The sequence below is a fragment of the Mandrillus leucophaeus genome, unplaced genomic scaffold (assembly GCF_000951045.1).
Source record: "Mandrillus leucophaeus isolate KB7577 unplaced genomic scaffold, Mleu.le_1.0 Scaffold123, whole genome shotgun sequence".
NCBI classification, from domain to species: domain Eukaryota; kingdom Metazoa; phylum Chordata; class Mammalia; order Primates; family Cercopithecidae; genus Mandrillus; species Mandrillus leucophaeus.
In genome coordinates, this window is record NW_012100654.1 from 1366998 (window position 1) to 1387172 (window position 20175).

The 20175-nt window shown below is 45.4% G+C and overlaps 1 protein-coding gene across 1 annotated transcript in view; it reads left to right on the forward strand.

Moving 5' to 3' along the window:
* The first annotated feature begins 5328 nt into the window (after positions 1-5328).
* Positions 5329-20175, forward strand: part of OSBPL11 (oxysterol binding protein-like 11) — a 102533-nt gene continuing 87686 nt past the window's right edge. Inside the window, exon 1 of the mRNA XM_011971527.1 lies at positions 5329-5343. The gene's annotated coding sequence lies outside the window, so the exon portion shown is untranslated. The remainder of the gene's footprint in view (positions 5344-20175) is intronic.

Genomic DNA, 20175 nt, shown 5'->3' on the forward strand with positions numbered 1-20175 from the left:
CTTTTCACCTTTTTTTTTTTTTTTTGGAGACAGAGTCTCACTGTGTCACCAAAGCTGGAGTGTAAGTGGTGTGATCTTGGCTCACTGTAACCTCCGCCTCCCAGGTTCAAGCAATTCTCCTGCCTCAGCTGGGTGCCACCACACCCGGCTAATTTTTGTATTTTTAGTAGAGATAAGGTTTCACGATGTTGGCCGTGGTAGTCTCAAACTGCTGACCTCAAGTGATCGGCCAGCCTCAGCTTCCCAAAGTGCTAAGATAACAGGTGTGAGCCACCGGGCCCGACCTCCCGACCTCCCGACCTCCCTCTCTCCCTTCCTTCCTTCCTTCTTTTTCTTTTTTTAAATTTAAAATTTTCTTTTATTATTTTTTTTACTTATTATTTGTTTACATGGAGTCTTGCTCTGTCTTTCCCAGGCTGGAGGGCAGTGGCACAATATCGGCTCACTGCAGCCTCCATCTCCCAGGTTCAAGCGATTCTCTTGTCTCAGCTGGGACCGCAGGTACATGCCACCATGCCGGCTAATTTATTTATTTATTTATTTTTTGTAGTGGCAATCTTGGCCATTTTGCCCAGCGTCCCAAGTAGCTGGGACTACAGGCTCCTGCCACCACACCCAGCTAATTTTGTATTTTTAGTAGAGATGGGGTTTCACTATGTTGGCCAGGCTGGACCCGAACTCCTGACCTCAAGTGATCCACCTGCCTCGGCCTCCCAAAGTGCTGAAATTAGAGGCATGAGCCATAGCGCCTGGCCCTTTTCTCTTTCTTTTACTGCCTAGGAGAGAGTCATAGTTGCGTATTCATCTGCCTCTAGGATCAAGTCAAGGGGAAAATGAAAGTGACTCATCAAGAATACGTGAAAGACAAAACTCCATGATGCAATGGAGGAATTAGCTGCCACAGATGCTAAAAAGCAATATAAAGGCCGGGCGCGTTTATGAATTTGTGTTGGGCCATATTCAAAACCATCCTAGGCTGCATGTGGCCCATGGCCTGCAGGTTGGACAAACTTGCTCTAGTCCATGGTCTTTTTTTTTTTTTGAGATGGAGTCTCACTCTGTCACCCAGGCTGGAGTGCAGTGGCACGATCTCGGCTCGCCGCAACTTCCGCCTCCTGGTTCAAGCGATTCTCCTGCCTCAGCCTCCTGAGTAGCTGGGATTACAGGTGTGCACCACCATGCCCAGCTAATTTTTGTGTTTTTAGTAGAGACATGGTTTTTGCCATATTGGCCAGGCTGGTCTCGAACTCCTCACCTCAGGTGATCCACCCATCTCGGCCTCCCAAAGTGCTAGGATTACAGGCGTGAGCCACCGCACCCAGTCAGCCCATGGTTTTTCAATCACACCTTGCTGTCTCCACCACATAGCCATATAAAAGAGCCACACTACTGAACTTCCAAAAGGTAGAAAGGTAGACAAGAAGAGAACATTTGGTTCTCATACATTTAGGAAGAACATTCAGTTCACCTTAGAATGGTATCTTTATCTATCTGACAATTGATGGGTTTTTTGTTTGTTTGTTTGTTTTTTTGTTTTTTTGTTTTTTTGAGACAGAGTCTCTGTCGCCCAGGCTGGAGTGCAGTTGCACAATCTTGGCTCACTGCAACCTCCACCTCCCAGGTGCAAGTAATTCTTGTGCTTCAGCCTCCCAAGTAGCTTGAACTACAGGCACGCACCACCATGGCCAGCTATTATTTTTGTATTTTTTGTAGAGACAGGGTTTTGCCGTGTTGGCCAGGCTGGTCTCGAACCCCTGGCCTCAAATGACCCACCCATCTCAACCTCCCAAAGGACTGGGATTACAGGCATGAGCCACTGTGCCCAGCCCAACTGATGGATATTTTATCTGGCAGATGATGGTCTTTCTGGTTCACTTATTTACAGAAGAATCATTCATTTATTCAACATATGTTTTTCATACCATGAATTTTTAAGCACTGATGATACAAGGACAAGAAATAGTGCTATGCTCTGTAACTCTAACGTGTGTTATATATTTTCTTTTCTATGTATCAGCTGTTATAGAAAAAAGAAGCCCACCTGCCCCATGGGGCGGGCTTTCCAGTGGGGCTGTAGGGGACTAATTGTAAGTGCACTTCAGGTACTGTACTAGCAGTATTGAGGGACACAGAAGGGTCAGTGCTTTGTAGCCTGAGCAATCACTTCTGAGGCAAATTCACATACATATACAGATAAAGCATCTGTATTAGTCAAGGTTCTCCAGAGGGACAGAACTTTTCATATATACATATATGACATATATATGTCATATATACATATATGTCATATATGTATATATGAAAAGTAGTTTATGTATATATGTATATATGAAAAGTAGTTTATTAGGGAGAATTGGCTCACATGATTACAAGGCAAAGGGCACGATAGGCCATCTGCAGTCTAGGGGAGAAGCCGGTAAGTGGCTCAGTCTGAGTCCAAAAGCCTCAGAATGAGGGAAGCCAACAGTGCAGGCTTCAGCCTGTGGCTGAACGCCCAAGAGCCCCTTACAAGCCACTGGTGCAAGTCCCAGAGTCCAAAGTTCAAAGAACCTGGAGTCTGATGTCCAAGGGCAGGAGGAGTGCAGGCAAACATCCAGCATGGAAGAAAGAAGGCAGCCAGAAGACTCAGCAGACAAAGCTCATCCCACCTTCTTCACCTGCTTTGTTCTAGTCGAACTGGCAGCTGATTGGATTGTGCCCATCCACATTAAGGGTGGGTCTCCCTCTCCCAGTCCCCCAACACAAATGTCAATCTCCTCTGGCAACACCCTCACAGACACCCAGAAACAATACTTTACCAGCCATCAAGGATCCTTCAATCTACTCAAGTTGACCCATAATATTAACCAACACAAGCCTACCCTTTGTCAACTTGGCATTCACACACATCTCCTGAAATCATACTTAATATCCAAATAAATACAATAAGGTCATAATTATGCCTAACATAATGCAACCATCCTTCATACAACTGGAAGCGCACCAATCCTTAACCTAAATGCTATTATATAGAGGTAGCAACACTTAAATGCTGATTTAAAGTCAGTAAATCTTACGTTACATGACAAAGGAAAAAGAAAGGAAATAAAACAGAGATTTTCTTAGTAAAAGTGTATACATGCAGCCGGGTGCAGTGGCTCAAGCCTGTAATCCCAGCACTTTGGGAGGCCGAGACGGGCGGATCACAAGGTCAGGAGATCTAGACCATCCTGGCTAACATGGTGAAACCCCGTCTCTACTAAAAATACAAAAAAAAATTAGCCGGGTGAGGTGGCGGACGCCTGTAGTCCCAGCTACTCAGGAGGCTGAGGCAGGAGAATGGCGTAAACCCAGGAGGCGGAGCTTGCAGTGAGCTGAGATCCGGCCACTGCACTCCAGCCTGGGCGACAGAGCAAGACTCCGTCTCAAAAAAAAAAAAAAAAAAAAGAAAGTGTATACATGCACAAACATATTCTTAACAAAATAAGGAGGAAATATTCATGACAATTACAGTCATTTTTTCTGCAACCAGTTATGTGATCATAGTTGGTCTTCATAACTACCTTCTTCTAATATCTTTTCTGTATTCCCTTTGCCTTCAGCAAGCCCCTTGGCTGGTTGTGGTTTTTCACCTGGTGGACCCAAACCTTCATTCCTGAAGGGTCGGCCATTTGTAGTCCTGCCTGGATTGGGTTGTTGTAGTTTCCCGTTGACCTCAATCACAGGGCATAGTAATACTCAGAGACACCCTAAGAGATCTTCTGTACTCCACGCATACTCTTCCTTACCTCCATTGTGGGGTAGTAGTCTGATTTCATCCTGATAGTCAATCACCCCAGCCAACACTGTAACTCCTTTCTTAGCCTGCTGACTTAGAGGAAGGAGGAGCCAAAAGTATTCAGGTGGCAATCTTAACTTCCAGTTTGATGGAATAATTGTTGTGTCTCTTGGTGGCAGCATTCCTCCCTCTGGAACTAAGACCTCTAGGCCAGCAGAACAAAATGTCATGGGAACAGAAAGTAAAAATTTTCCTAGCAGGTCACTAGGGGTGATGGTGAGTGGTGCCACTTTCACTTCCACCCCTTGATTCCTGGATCTGTGAATACTGGCTATGGGAGAAACAGTACTGTATTTATATTGGACGCTGATTCAGAGCATACACAGCCCTCTGGAGAACTTTGCCCCAGTCCTGCAAAGTATTATCAACTAGTAGGCGTTGTAATTGTGACTTCAAAAGACCATTCCACTGTTCTATCAATCCAGCTACTTCAGGATGATGGGGAACATGGTAACACCAGCGAATTCCATGAGCATGAGCCCACTGCCGCACTTCTTTAGCCGTAAAATGAGTGCCTTGGTCAGAGGCAATGCCGTATTGAAATACCATGATGGTGGATAAGGCATTCCATGAGTCCACGGATGGTAGTCTCAGCAGAAGCATTGCATGCAGGATAGGCAAACCCATATACAGAATAAGTGTCTATTTTAGGAGGACAAACCTCTACTGCCCTTTCCATGATGGAAGAGGTTCAATATAATCAACCTGCCACCAGGTAGCTGGCTGATCACCCCGAGGAAGGGTGCCATATCAAGGGCTCGGTGTTGGTCTCTGCTGCTGGCAAACTGGGCACTTGGCAGTGGTCGTAGCCCGGTCAGTCTTGGTAAGTGTAAGTCCATGTTGCTGAGCCCATGTGTAACCTCCATCCCTGCTACCATGGCCACTTTGTTCATGGGCCCATTGGGTGATGACAGGGGTGGCTAGGGAAAGAGGCTGAGTGGTGTCTACAGAGAGGGGCATCCTATCCATTTGATTATTAAACTCCTCCTTTGCTGAGGAGCACTCACATGGAATACAAGTATCTTCAGTTTTTGACCACTCAGAGCGGTCCATCCACATACCACTTCCCCACATTTCTTTGTCACCGTTTTCCAATCATGCTTCTTCCAAGTCTCTGACCATCCAGCCAAACCACTGGTTACAGCCCATGGATCCGTATATAATTGCACATCTGGCCATTTCTTCTTCCATGCAAAGTGTACAACCAGGTGCACTGCTTGAAGTTCTGTCCACTGAGATGATTTCCCTTCACCATTGTCCTTCAGGGATGTTCTAGAAAGGGGCTGCAGTGCTGCAGCTCTCCACTTTCAGGTGGTGCCCGCATATCGTGCCCTAGTCTTCTCTTCCTCTGCCAACTGATCATAGGGAACTCCCTGTGAGGTCATCGGTGCAGACTGGGTAAGAGAAGGCAGGGTGGCAGAAGTGGGGACCATGGGCATTTAGGCCACTTCCTCATGTAATGTTTTTGTGCCTTCAGGACCTGCTCGAGCCCAGTCATGTATATATCACTTCCATTTGATGATGGAGTGCTGCTGTACATGCCCAACTTTATGGCTAGATGGGTCAGAAAAGACCCAGTTCATCATAGACAGTTCAGGTCACATGGTAACTTCGTGATCCACAGTCAAATGTTCAATTTTTACCAAGGCACAGTAACAGGCCAAGAGCTGTCTCTCAAAAAAAGAGTAGTTGTCTGCAGAAGATGGTAGGGCTTTGCTCCAAAGTCCTGGAGGTCTCTGCTATGATTCACCTATGGGGGCCTGCCAAAGGCTCCAAACAGCATCCCTATCTGCCACAGACACCTCAAGCATCATTGGATCTGCTGGGTCATATGGCCCAAGTGCAAAAACATAAAAGGGCCAGGGTAACACACCTGAATGAGGAATGTGCTGCCTCCAAAATCCAAATAGGCCCACTAGTTGTTGTACCTCTTTCTTGGCTGTAGGAGGGGCCAAATGCAACAACTTATTCCTTACCTTAGAAGGAAATTCTCTACAGGCCCCACACCACTGATCCCTAGAAATTTCCCTGAGGTAGAAGGTCCCTGAATTTTAGTTGATCCTCCCTCCCTCCCTCCCTCCCTCCCTCCCTCCCTCCTTCCTTCCTTCCTTCCTTCCTTCCTTCCTTCCTTCCACGACTCCTTCCTTCCTTCCTTCCTTCCTTCTTTCCTTCCTTCCTTCCTTCCTTCCTTCCACGGAGTTACACTCTTGTTGCCCAGGCTGGAGTGCAATGGCACTATCTCGGCTCACTACAACCTTTGCCTCCCAGGTTCAGGCAATTCTCCTGCCTCAGCCTCCCAAGTAGCTGGGATTACATGCGTGTGCCACCACACCTGGCTAATTTTGTACTTTTTTAGTAGAGACGGGATTTCACTATGTTGGTCAGGCTGGTCTTGAACTCCTGACCTCAAGTGATCCACCCACCTCAACCTCCCAAAGTGCTGGAATTACAGGTGTAAGCCACCACACCCAGCCTTAGTTGATTTATTTCCCATCCCTTGGCACGCATATGTCTCACCAATAAGTCCAGAGTGGTTGCTCCTTCTCACTCACTGGGCCCAGAGCTTTGGTGCAAGTCTCAGAGTCGAAAGTCCATAGAACCTGGAATCTGACATTCAAGGGCAGGAGGAACAGAAGGAAGCATCCAGCATGGGATAAAGATGAAAGCCAGCAGATTTAGCAAGCCAGCTTATCCCATCTTCTTCTGCCTGCTTTGTTCCAGCCACACTGGCAGCCAATTGGATGGTGTCCACCCACATTGAGAGTGAGTCTGCCTCTCCCAGTCCACTGACTCAAATGTCAATCTCCTCTGGCAACACTCTCACAGACACACCCAGAAACAATACCTTACCAGTTATCTGGGCATCCTTCAAGCCAATCAAGTTGACACCTAATATTAACCATCACAGCATCCTAGAGGAATTCATTTTCACCATGTTTGAAATATTTTCATATTTCAAAATTGCTTGTGCAGGATCTGGATTTTAAACAAACTTTTTTTTTTTTTTTAAATTTTTTGAGACAGCGTCTCGCTTTGTTTTCCAGGCTAGAGTGCAGTGAAGCGATCTCAACTCACTGCAACCTCTGCCTCCCGAGTTCAAGTGATTCTCCTGGCTTGCTGGAGTATCTGAGACTGAGTAGCTGGGACTACAGGCATGTGGCTACATGCCACCATGCCCAGCTAATTTTTGTATTTTTAGTAGAAACAGTGTTTCACCATGTTGCCCAGTCTGGTCTCAAACTCCTGACCTCAAGTGATCCACCTGCTTTGGCCTCCCGAAGTGCTAGGATTACAGGCGTGAGCCACTGCACCTGGCCAAATAAACATTTTTTAAAAATTGCTTTGGCAGTGGGTTCATACAGTAGAGACTTGTGCCAGCCTGAGGCAAAACCAAATGAGAAGAGTGAGGTGGACAGATTACAGGGTCAAATTGGTATGTGTCTAATCCTCCAAAGACAGGATATCCCAGTGAAGTTCCCAAGGCAAAAGACTTCAAGGGCTGAGGACTGCAGATGGGCTTTATTACTGTAAGCAGGCCAGATCATCCTTAGAAGCGTTGAGCCTTAGATGGAGCTTTTTTTTTTTTTTTTTTTTTTTTTTTTTTTTTTTTTTGTGCGGTTTTTGAGGCATGGTCTTGCTCTGTCACCCAGGCAGTGGCGCCATCAGAGCTCACTGCAGCCTTGACCTCCTGGGCTCAAAAAATCCTCCCACCTCAGCCTCCCCAGTAGCTGGGACTACAGGTGCGTGCCACCACACTCAGTCTCACCATACTCACTACACTCAAAATATTTTTTTGGTAGAGATGGGGGTCTTACTATATTGCCATAGCTGATCTCAAACTCTTGGCCTTAAGCAATCCTCCCACCTTAGCCTCCCAAGGAACGAGGGTTACAGGCATAAGCCACTGTGCTTGGCCAAGACTGAACATTTTGTATGGGACCTCTCTTCCTCCAGTACAACTGGTTTTTTGTTTGTTTGTTTGTTTTGTGGAAGAGATGGGATCTCATCATGTTGTCCAGGCTGGTTTTGAACTTCTGGGCTCAGGCAATCCTGCCTCAGCCTAGCAAAGTGCTGGAGTTACAGGCGTGAGCTGCCGTGCCTGGCAGCCCAATATTTTTTGTCTGTGAATATGGTTTAAATGATTAAGTACAGGCTAGAGCAAACAGAAGGAACTAGTAGATATAATCATTAGAAGGATCGTACAGCTATTCGTTTTTCATTTAGCATAATGAAATACTTTATTCATTCAGCATTTAACAACTAGTGGGGTTTGTGCTTCAGTGGAGAATACAGACATCAAAACACCTCTCAGCTTCCAAGAGCAGACATTCTAGTGGAGAAGACGAAGTTGACAAGGCATGAACACAGACAGCTTTATGCAGAGTGTGCCAAGAGCCCAGCAGGGGATGTTGGAACATATTAGGGTGGACTTAGCTTTTCTGAGGGTGGAGAGGAACAGTAATGCCTGAGTTTGAGTTTGATTTTGGAGAAGGAAGGTACTGAAAGCAGAGAGCAGAGCACATGCAAAGCCAGGTAGTTGTGAAAGAAGCCACTTTGTTCAGATGATAGAGCGATGCAGGGTTGGAATGTACGGTTGGAAAGTGGAGTATGGGGATGATAGATGAGGCTGCAGAGCGGGGCAGGAACAGCTTGTGAAAGGCTGCCACACATGCACTGAGGCACTTGGAATGTGGTGAATAAACAATGGGGAACAAACCATAAAAAAGCTTTAGGGCTGGGCATGGTGACTCACGCCTGTAAGCTCAGCATTTTGGGAGGCTGTGATGGGAGGATCACTTGAGCTCAGGTGTTTGAGACCAGCCTGGACAATATGGCAAAACATTATCTCTACAAAAGATACAAAACTTAGCCAAGTGCTGTGTGTCCCACAGCTACTCTGGAGGCTGAGATGGGAGGATCATCTAAGCCTGGGAGGTCGAGGCTGCAGTGAGCTGTGATAGTGCCACTGCACTCCAGCCTGGGTGACAGAGCAAGACTTCGGCGCGCGCACACACACACACACACACTCCATTAGGCCTAGAAATGCCACAATCATATTTGTATTTTAATAGATCACCAAGAATGCAGTAAGAATGATTATAAAGGGCAAGAACAATGAAGAGGGACTACTGAGAAGGCCAGAGCCATCATTTGGCACAAGTCATATGAACGCATTTTCGTTATGAACAAATTAAACAGTTCAGAAGTTATTCCAGAAGGAACACACTAGCCTATGAATGGATATTTAGATTCTGTTACAAACTATGAACAAGCTTGTATATTTGCTCAATAAATTACTTCCAAAAAAGATGACTTCTTAAAATGGTCTTTAAAAAGCTAGATGATCATTCTCTTGGCATGGCTAATAAGATTTTTCCAGGAGTTAAGGAAAGTATAAGATGGTGAGAGCACATTAAGATTACTTCAGACCCAATTAATATCAGCCACAGCATGACTGAGCCCAGCACTGTGGAGATCAGCACTGATTCTATTAGAATCCAGTCTGACACTGGCACTCATATGTTGAGTGCAACATTATTCACAATAGCAAAGTCATAGAATCCACCTAAGTGTCCAGTGGATTGGATAGAGAAAATGTGGTACATACATCACGAAATACTATGCAGCCATAAAAATAATGAAATCATCTCTTCTGCCCCAGTATCTCCCAATATACACATGTAACAAATATGCACATATATCCTCTGGATCCAAAATAAAATTTTAAAACGAAAAAGAATGAAGTGTGAGAGGGGAAGAACTCTCAAAGTTCCCAAGGATAGGCTTGGGAAGAGTAGGTGAATGAAATGAAAATGTGCTCTATTTTTCCTTCCTTCAAGACCTGGCCTTAAAGAGGAAACTGGTGACAAGGGAAAATCAGGATGAGCCTTTCAGAGCAATTCGGCATGTGAAGCTGATGGTGCAGGAGACGGTGTCTGAACCCACACCCCACCACCACTGCTGCTGTTGGCCGACTGTCAGTGGTTGGTCATGAAAGGCTATTTGATATGCAAAGCTTAAAACAAGTGGCCTCCACTCTACCTTTCTGTGGCAGCTCTCTTCCTGGTTCACCTGTTAATCACTGAAACAATTGAAAGCCTTCCAAGGTCTAAGATCAGATTTGTTTGGGGTCATACCTTCCTTAGGTTCTGTTCCAACACCCTCTCCAACAGACTGATGCTGATGTTCTCAGCCGAAAGCCTTGCAAGCATCAAGAATTCACATTATCAGCCAGGCGCAGTGGCGCACGCCTGTAATCTCAGCACCTTGGAGGCCGAGGTGGGCGGATCACTTGAGGTCAGGAGTTCAAGACCAGCCTGGCCAACATGGCGAAACCCTGTCTCTACTAAAAACTAGCTGGGCCTGGTGGCACACCTGTGATCCCAGACTCGACCTCCCAAAGTGCTGAAATTATACGCATGAGCCACCACGCGTGGTCACCCCCAGTATTTTATTTATTTATTTATATTATTTTATTTTATTATTTTTTATTTTTATGTATGTATGTATGTATGTATCTATTTTTTTGAGACAGAGTCTCGCTCTGTCATCCAGCCTCTATCCTCTCTGAACCACCAAGGTTTGTTTGTCTGAGGGCCATGACTAAGGCTGCGGCCTTTCTCTGATCTTGCTTTTCCTTCTCGGCCTATTCCTTTGGTCCCTATTGTAGAATACCAAGGTTGCCACGTTTAATCATGCCTCCAGATTTTGTTCAGGGCCCAGGGCTTGCTTTTGGAGCTTTCTCCTGATATCTGCGGCTGATTGGTTAATAAACTTATCTTTTAGGATCAATTGACCCTCAACGGAGTTGAATGACAGGGGAGTATATTTTCTTAAGGCCTCCCATAGCTGCTTGAGAAAAGCAAAAGGATTTTCTTCCTTTCCTTGAGTTACAGTGGACATCATTAAATAATTCATGGGCTTTTTCCTCATTCTTTTTAGTCCTTCTAGAACACAGGTTAGCAGATGTTTGTGACTCCAGTCCCCATGATCTGAGTTGAGGTCCCAGTGGGGACCCATACTGGGGACGGCTTGCTGACCGGTAGGGAATTTGTCCCTTTCTTCAGCTGTCATTCTATCATTTACTTGACTAGGATGCCAAGTATTACCAAATTCTCAGGCTACAGCCAAAGCCACATTCTTTTCATTAAAGGCCAGGGTTTGATCTAACAATAGCATGTCATCTCTCCAAGTAAGGTCGAAGGTTTGCCCTAGACCCTGTAGGATATCTATATTCCTATCAGGAACATCTGAAAACTTCCCCAGGTCTACCTTGATCTGCTTTAAATCAGAGAGGGAGAAGGGTACATGTACCCATGTTGGGTCAAATTCCCCTCCCCCTACAGCTTGAAGGGGACATAACTGATAGCCTGGGGGGTTTTGTGGTCCCTTGGAGATTTCTTTGCTTGTTTCCTTCTGGGCAGGGGAGATTAGAGAAGGCTTATCATTAACAGGAAGGGGAGCTATAGGGAGGCTAGGATATGGAGGTAAGCTGAGAGGTCCTCCTGTGGAATGTAAATTGCAAGCTTTACATAGTTGTGGATTATCCTTCAATGAAAAGAAAGCTTGGACATAAGGCATTTCACTCCATTTGCCTTCTCTCTTACAGAAAAGGTCAAGCTGCAGGATAGTATCGTAATTTATACTTCCCTCAGGTGGCCATTTTTTCCCATCAGAGAGAGAATATTGGGGCCAGGCCATAGTGCAGAAAAAAATAAGCTGCTTCTTTTTCAGGGTTTGCGGGTCAAATTAGTCCCAGTGGCTTAAGATGCATTTCAAGGGTGAAACTGTTGATGCCTGAGTGTTTCCCATCCAAAAGAGAAAACCACCTGTGGTTTTGGTTTGTTTCCACCCCCACCCCCACCCCCTGCCCAAGAACCCACAATGGTCCCTGGACTCTGCTGATCAGAATAGTTGCACTCACCAAAGCAGCAGCAGAAACACTAGTCTTCCTCCTAGACCACAAAGAGGACCAAAGAGGGTCGGATTTAGTGGCCCTTACCAATGCATTCTCAAAAACCTGCACCCTTGCCCTTCCTCTTAGACCACAAAGAGGACCAAAGAGGGTCGGATTTAGTGGCCCTTACCAATGCATTCTCAAAAACCTGCACCCTTGCCCTTCCTCTTAGACCACAAAGAGGACCAAGAAAAAATCGAATTTAGTAGCCCTTGCTGAAGCATTCTCGAAAACCTGTTAAGATTCCTAAGCATTTTCTCCTGTTAGTATTGGGACCTTACCCTTGTCCTATAAAGATAATATGCCTCAAAATGGAGTGGAGGGCCATACCCTGAGGGAGGGAAGGGATCTCCAGTGTTGAAAGAGTGACGCCTTTTGTCCTCACTTCTCATCATATGAATAGGAAGCATATAATTTCCGAGGCTCCCCGTATCCTAGCTTCAGGAATAGCTTTTGTTAGGCCTCCTAGTCTGAGGAGGGATCCTAAAATTCCAGATAGTGCCCTCCCCACCGATGGGGCTTTAGGCAAAAAATTATGTCTTTCTGATTGGTGAGCCTGGGTGCCTAAAGAAGGGAACAGAGTCCTGAAATTTTTACTAGAAATCATTCTTATAGGAGAAACTAGAAAAGCAACACAGACAGGGACTAGCCTCGGAGAAGAGAGGCGGGAGGAAGTTTGTCTGACAGAGGTTACGACCCAGGAGGCAAGGGTCAAGATAGATAGGATAGATGGGCGAGTCTCACTTGGGTGATGTGACTTTGAGAGTTCTGCTCATGTCTGCAGGGTCAACCAACTTTTTGTCAGAACCCCCGAGCTGAATGGCTTTCCTCTCTGTTGACCCTGAGCTCAGCCCAGAAGTACAGGAAAAGCAGAAGCTGGTTCCAGGCAAACCAACACTCCCAAGTCCAAAGAGTGGGGGGTTGTTAGAGAACACTTTCCCAGAAAGCCTGATACACATGTCTTTAGTCTGGTGGCTGCGCTAGTTGCTTTTAACTGGCCGGCAGGAGCCTGGCATTTAGCCCCCGAATTCTAAGGAAAAATAGGACAGAATAGCAAGTGAAAGGGGTCCAATGGTACTCACTGTGTGGCGAAATCCCCAATGAACCCCCAAGATATGTTCAGAGTTTGTTCCTTCCGGTGGGTTCGTGGTCTCACTGACTTCAAGAATGAAGCTGTGGACCTTCTCAGTGAGCGTTACAACTCTTAAAGGTGGCACAGACCCAAAGAGTGAGCAGCAGCAAGATTTATTGTGAAGAGCGAAAGAACAAATCTTCCACAGCATGAAAGGGACCTGAGCAGGTTGCTGCAGCTGGCTGGGGTGGCCAGCTTTTATTCCCTTATTTGTCCCTGCCCATGTCCTGCTCATTGTCCATTTTACAGAGTGCTGATTGGTCCATTTTACAGACTCCTGATTTGTCCACTTTACAAACCTCTAGCTATCTACAGAGTGCTGATTGGTGCATTTTTACAGAGCACTAACTGGTACATTTTGCAAACCTCTACCTAGCTACAGAGCACTGATTGGTGCGTTTTACAATCCTCCTGTAAGACAGAAAAGCTCTCCAAGTCCCCACTCCACCCAGGAAGTTCAGCTGGCTTCACCTCTCAGTATGGTTGTCAAATTCCATTTTAAAGCTGTAGTGACCAAACATGGAGGCCCATGCCTGTAGTCACAGCACTTTGGGAGGTTGAGGCAGGAGGATCATTTGAGCTCAGAAGTTCAAGACCAGCCTGGGCAACATATCAAGACCCTATCTTGGCTGGGCATGGTGGCTCATGCCTGTAATCCCAGCACTTCGGAAGGCCGAGGCAGGTGGATCACCTGAGGTCAAGAGTTCAAGACCGGTTTGACCAATATGCTGAAATCCAGACTCTACTAAAAATATAAAAATTAGCCAGCCATGGTGGTGCACACCTGTAGTCCCAGCTACTTGGAAGGCTGGGACAGGAGAATTGCTTGAATCCAGGAGGCAGAGGTTGCAGCGAGCCAAGATCGTGCCACTGCACTCCAGCCTGGGCAACAGAGCAAGACTACCTCTCAAAAAAACAAAACAAAACAAACAAACAAACAAAAACATTTCTACAAAGTAAAAAAATTAGCTGCATAGAGTCTTCCAAGGTGCAGTTCCTTCCCTGCCAGGGCCTTTCTGGGTACATCCTTCTAGACAGATGCACATTAGCACAGTAAATTCCCCAAGAAATTCTGCAATAAAGGAACCAGTCTAACTTAAAAAAAAAATTAGTGTTTTTCAAATGTATGAAATCACAGCAAGAAAAATTTTAAATCACATAACACCTATTAATACCCCACAATATTGTGTGGAGTACATATTGAAAAGTGCTCCCCTGGTGTTTGCCTTTTTTTTCTTTTGGTAAAGGGATGAAGTTTTTTCAAAAGAAATAATGGCATATGCCCTCTCACATAAATTAACGTTCTCCATCAAATGAGTCATGTCATGGAAACAATACATTCACATACTATTTCAAAAGCTGATCCACATGAGCGCTCCCCAGAATTCATAACCCTGACATTTCGTGCTAATAAGCATTAGTTGCCTTTTCTCTCCTTTCCCATGGCAACCCCTGGCATTCACCACTTGATGGAAAGGTCATGTGACTGCAGTTAAATCTGTTCATTTTACTGAACTTGTGAGCAAAATACTACCTGCACTAGCCAAATGAGTCTAAAAACGGACAAGAAGGACACATAGCTTTAAAATAAATGTGTTCTTATTTTGTAATACAGTTTTAAGAGCTCCAGTGAAATACTTTTTAAATTTTTTTTTATTTTTTGAGACGGAGTCTTGCTCTGTCGCCCAGGCCGCAGTGCAGTGGCGCAATCTCGGCTCACTGCAAGCTCCGCCTCCCGGGTTTACGCCATTCTTCTGCCTCAGCCTCCCGAGTAGCTGGGACTACAGGCGCCCGCCCCTACGCCCCGCTAGTTTTTTGTATTTTTAGTAGAGACAGGGTTTCACCGTGTTAGCCAGGATGGTCTCGATCTCCTGACCTCGTGATCCGCCCGCCTCGGCCTCCCAAAGTGCTGGGATTACAGGCGTGAGCCACCACGCCCGGCGAAATACTTTTAAGTTCAATAGGGATTCAGGGGAAAGTTGTGGAGAGAAGCAAAAAATGGGAGAGAAATTTCATTTTATCAAAATCAGAATAAAACTGTGACTCTTTTTCTCCTTTCCCATCCTTCATTCCTCCTCTCAAATAAAAACATCAACTGTCTATTTCTTTCACTCCCACAACAAGCTTTGAGCTTGGCAGGGGAGTGTTTGCAGAGAAATGCTGCTCTCTTAGAGCACTTTAGCTGAATCACTCCATTAGAGTGGGAAATCACAAAAAGATTTCTGCCTAAACTGCAGGCCGGTGTGGCGGGAGGTAGAGGATCTCTTGATTAATTGAAACTCTGTTTCACCAAAGTAGTAAAACCAATGTGAACATTTTGTCTTCTCAAAATGTCTTTCTTCCTTTTCTTTCTTTTCTCTTTTTTTTTTTTTTTTGAGATGGAGTTTCGCTCTTGTTGCCCAGGCTGGAGTGCAATAGCGCGATCTTGGCTCACCGCAACCTCCACCTCCCAGGTTCAAGCCATTCTCCTGCCTCAGCCTGCCGAGTAGCTGGCATTACAGGCGCCTGCCACCATGCCTGGCTATTTTTTGTATTTTTAGTAGAAGCGAGGTTTTGCCATGTTGGCCAGGCTGGTCTCGAACTCTGGACCTCAGGTGATCCACCTGCCTCGGCCACCCAAAGGGCTGGGATTACAGGCGTGAACCACAACGCCTGGTCTCTTTTTCTTTTTTTAGGAAATTGTGGGCTCACAACCTTATTCTCAGTGGGAACTTTTTTTTCCTGGCTGCATTCCTCCCTGTGTTGCCCTCCTCTCATGGGATTAGCACTGTTCCCTGCACCCCTGCTCCCTGCTCCCCTGCCCCGAGTTTTTCTGCGGCCTATCCTCCCATTCATTCCAGCTGTGGGTTCTTGTGCTTCAAGGAAACAAATCACACTTCCCTTTCTTGCATGTCAGGGTTAGAGAGAGAAAATAAAAACAGGCAGCATTTGTTCAGCACTTACTAGACATCAAGCACTTTTTTTTTTTTTTTTGAGACAGAGTCTCGCTCTGTCACTCAGGCTAGCTAAAGTGCGATGGCACAATCTTGGCTCACTGCAACCTCTGTCTCAAGCAATCCTCCCTCCTCAGCTTACCTAGTAGCTGGGACTACAGGCACATGCCACCTCACCCAGCTAATTTTTTTTTTTTGAGATGGAGTTTCGCTCTGTCACCCAGGTTGGAGTGCAGTGGTGTGATCTCAGCTCACTGCAACCTCATTCTTCTGGGTTGAAGCAATCCTCATGCCTCAGCCTTCCGAGTAGCTGGGACTACAGGTGCATACCACCATGCCCGGCTAATTTTTGTATTTTTAGTAGAGATGGAGTTTCACCATGTTGGCCAGGCTGGTCTCCAACTCCCGACTTCAAGTGACGCTCCCTTCTCGGCCTCTCAAAGTGCTGGGATTACAGGTGTGAGCCACCATGCCTGGCCCCATAATTTTTGTATTCTTTTGTAGATGTGGGGTTTCACCGTGTTGTCAAGTCTTATCTTGAATTCCTAGGTTCAAACAATTCACCTGCCTTGGCCTCCCAAAGTGCTGGGATTACAGGTGTGAGCCATTGTGCCTCACCTTCTACATGTTTTCTTATTTCATCCTATTTTTCCATTTTACAGATGAAAAAAGTGAGGCTTACCAAGGCAAGTAACCTTCCCAGGATCACATGCACTAAGTGGGAGAGCCAGGATTTGAAGGCTTGTGCCAAAGTTCATGTTCTTAACCACCGTAATAAATTCATTCAAAGCGAGACTCCCTCTCAGAAAAAAAAAAAAAAGTATATAGTGTCAAGTGCTATGAAGAAAACTAAAGCAGGGTAAAGGGATAGCGTGTAATGGGTAGGAACTGCTACTCTGTATAGAGTGGTCTGGGAAGGTCTCCAGGAGGAGATGACACTGAAGCAGAGATGGCCTTAGGTATCTACATTTTCCCACTGACACCCACAAACTGGGTGATTTCAGGTAATGTTCTTAGAATTCTACATTTACTGTACATACTCTGATGGGTCTCTTTTGATTAGAATTTCTAGCTTGAAAACTCCATTGCATTTGGAAGACAAAGCTGGCATTCTCCCACAGAAATATGTTGAATATCTTCAGAAATATGTTGTTTGATGTGTCTTCAGAGCTGTCCCTAGCAGAAGTGTGCCCTCACCAAACACCAACATTCATTTTACTTAGCAGGTAGCCCTACCCTTCTAAACAATGGCTAACAGTTGCTGAACACTTAGCTCACCATGTGTCAGACAGGAGTCTAAGTGCTTTGAATGACATGAATCATTTCATTTAATGCTGACAACACCTCAAAGAGAGAGACTAGCTTGGCTGCCATAGCAAAATACCATAGATTGGGTAGCTTAAACAACAGCAATTTATTTTTTCACGGTTCGGGAGGCTGATAGTCCAAGGTCAAGATACCAGCAAGGTCAGTTTCTGATGAGGGTTCTTTTCCTAGATTGCAGGTAGCTGTCTTCTCTGAGTGCCCTCACATGGCCGGGATGGTGGGGGCTGGGGCACAGTACATGCTAGCTTTCTGGTGTCTCTTCTTACAAGGGCACTAATCCAATCTTTAGGACCTCATCAAAACATGTCTCCCAAAGGCCCCATCTCCAAATACCATTGCATAGAAGTTAGGCCTTCATTGTAGGAATTTGGGGAGTAACACAGTTATTCCTATTTTATAGGTGATGAAACAGGAACAAAGAGGTGAGTTAACTTGCCTAAGGTCACAGGGAGTGGAATCTGTGTGTCAGCCTGATAGAAGAGACCGTGATCTTGACCACTACGCATACACAGCTTCTCTCCATGGGCAGGACACCCTCAACTCCTACCAAGCTAGACTGGTAGGGAAGGAACAGAGATGAAGTGCACATCCTTCTTTGATGGCTTTCAAAAAAGTACATTTCTTTACCTTCCCTATTCAAATAGTATGTCCTCTTCTCTCTTCAGACGCTGAATGGAACAGTCAAACTCAGATCCTATTGTAAAACATCTTTTTAAAAAGTTTCGGTTTTAAAGCAAAACAAAACATCTATCCTACCAACTCCCATGACCATGACTCCAAGAGCATTATACAACCTTCTGATAATAATTTTGTTTATCTTGCTGAGTTTCTTACACAGAATGTGCTGACACTCAAACCTGAGTACTCTAGACTGTATTTTTTTTTTTGAGACAGAGTCTTGTTCTGTCATCCAGGCTGGAGTACACTGGTGTGATCTCAGTTCACTGCAGCCTCAACCTCCCAGGCTCAAGCGATCCTCCCACCTCAGCCTCCCAAGTAGCTGGGACTGTAGGCATGCGCCACCACACTCAGCTCATTTTTGTATTTTTACTAGAGACGAGTTTTGTCAGTTGCCCAGCCTGCTCTGAAACTTCTGAGCTCAAATGATCTGCCCTCCTCGGCCTCCCAAAGTGCTGGGATTACAGGTGTGAGCCACTGCACCTGGCCAAGACTGTATTTTTCATTATTAATTGATAGCTCCTTTTCCAGTTGCTACATTAGTCTGCTGTCAGTTTGGTTAGCATGAGCCAGTCTCCACGTCTCATTTCTACTCGGAGCAAAATAGCCTTCATACCATTTTTTCTTGGACAGAAGAGTGGATTTATTCTATTAATAATGAAAGGTCTTTGAATGATTCTGAGTTTTAAAGGGGGCCAGATTTGTGATGCGTAACATGTGTAGCACAGACTGGAAGTGGAGAGCCCTGTAGGAACATTACTGCACTATTGTAACTGCGCAATGGGTTGGTTCATCTTGCCCGCTGCCTCGACAAGAGCCGATTTATCAAGACAGAAGAATTGCAATGGAGAAAGAGGAATTCACGCAGAGCTGGCTGTGCTGGAGACCAGAGTTTTGTTATTACTCAAATCGGTCTCCCTGAGCAAATTTAGGCATCAGAGTTTTTGGCAGGTAGAGGCTTGGGAAGTGAGGGATGCTGATTGGTAAGGTTGGAGATGGAATCACAGGGGGTGGAAGTGAGTTTTTCTGGCTGTTTTCTATTCTCGGGTGGAACGGCAGAACTGGTTGAGCCAGATTACCAGTCTGGGTAGTGTCAGCTGATCCATCGAGTGCAGGGTCTGCAAAATATCTCAAGCACTCATCTTAGGTTTTACAATAGTGATGTACCCCCAGGAGCATTCTGGGGAGGTTCAGACTCTTGAAGCCAGAGTCTGCATGACCCCTAAGCTGTAATTTATTTGTTTCTTATCTTTTTTTTTTTTTTCCGAGACAGAGTTTCACTCTTGTTGCCCAGGCTGGAGTGCAATGGCGCAATCTCAGCTCACCGCAACCTCTGCCTCCCGGGTCCAAGCGATTCTCCTGCCTCAGCCTCCTGACTAGCTGGGATTACAGACATGAGCCACCACGCCTGGCTAATTTTGTATTTTTAGTAGAGATGGGGTTTCACCATGTTGGTCAGGCTGGTCTCGAACTCCTGACCTCAGGTGATCCACTCGCCTCGGCCTCCCAAAGTGCTGGGATTACAGGCATGAGCCACCACACCTGGCCAGTAATTTCTAATTTTGTAGCTAATTTATTAGTCCTACAAAGGCAGACTGGTTCCCAGGCAAAAAGGGGGTGTTTTCGGGAAAGGGCTATTACCAATTTTGTTTCAGAGTCAAACCATGAACTGAATTCCTTCCTAAAGTTAGTTTGGTGTATGTCCAGGAATGAACAAGGACAGCTGAAAGGCTAGAAGCAAGATGGAGTCAGTTAGGTCTGATTTCTTTCACCGTCATTATTTCCTTAGTTATAATTTTGCAAAGGTGGTTTCACTATTGCAAATCCAGTCCATTTGCAGTACTGTAGCCTCATCCCAGACACAGATTGGATCCATTTACTTCTCTCTATTACCACTGCCACCACTCTAGTCCAAGCCGCTATCATTTCTGCCCTCATTCCCTATAATAGCCTCCTAACTAGTCTCCCTGCTTCCTCTTTTTCTCCCACTAAAATTAATTCTCCATGTGGCAGCTAGAGAATTTGTTTTTTAAAAAATAGCGTTATTACAATATAATCCATCCACCATAAATTCACCCATTTAAAGTATACAATCAAGTGAGTTTTCGTATACTTACAAGATTGTACAATCATCACTATTATCTAATTTTAGAACATTTTTATTACCCCCACCCCTAGAAAACCCCATACTCATTAGCAGTCATTTCCCATTTCTCCTTTCTCCTACCCCTAGCAACCAGTCATCTACTTTCTATACAGGTGGATTTGCCTGTTCTGGACATTTCACATAAATGGATACATACAGTATGTGACTTTTTTGCATCTTGCATCT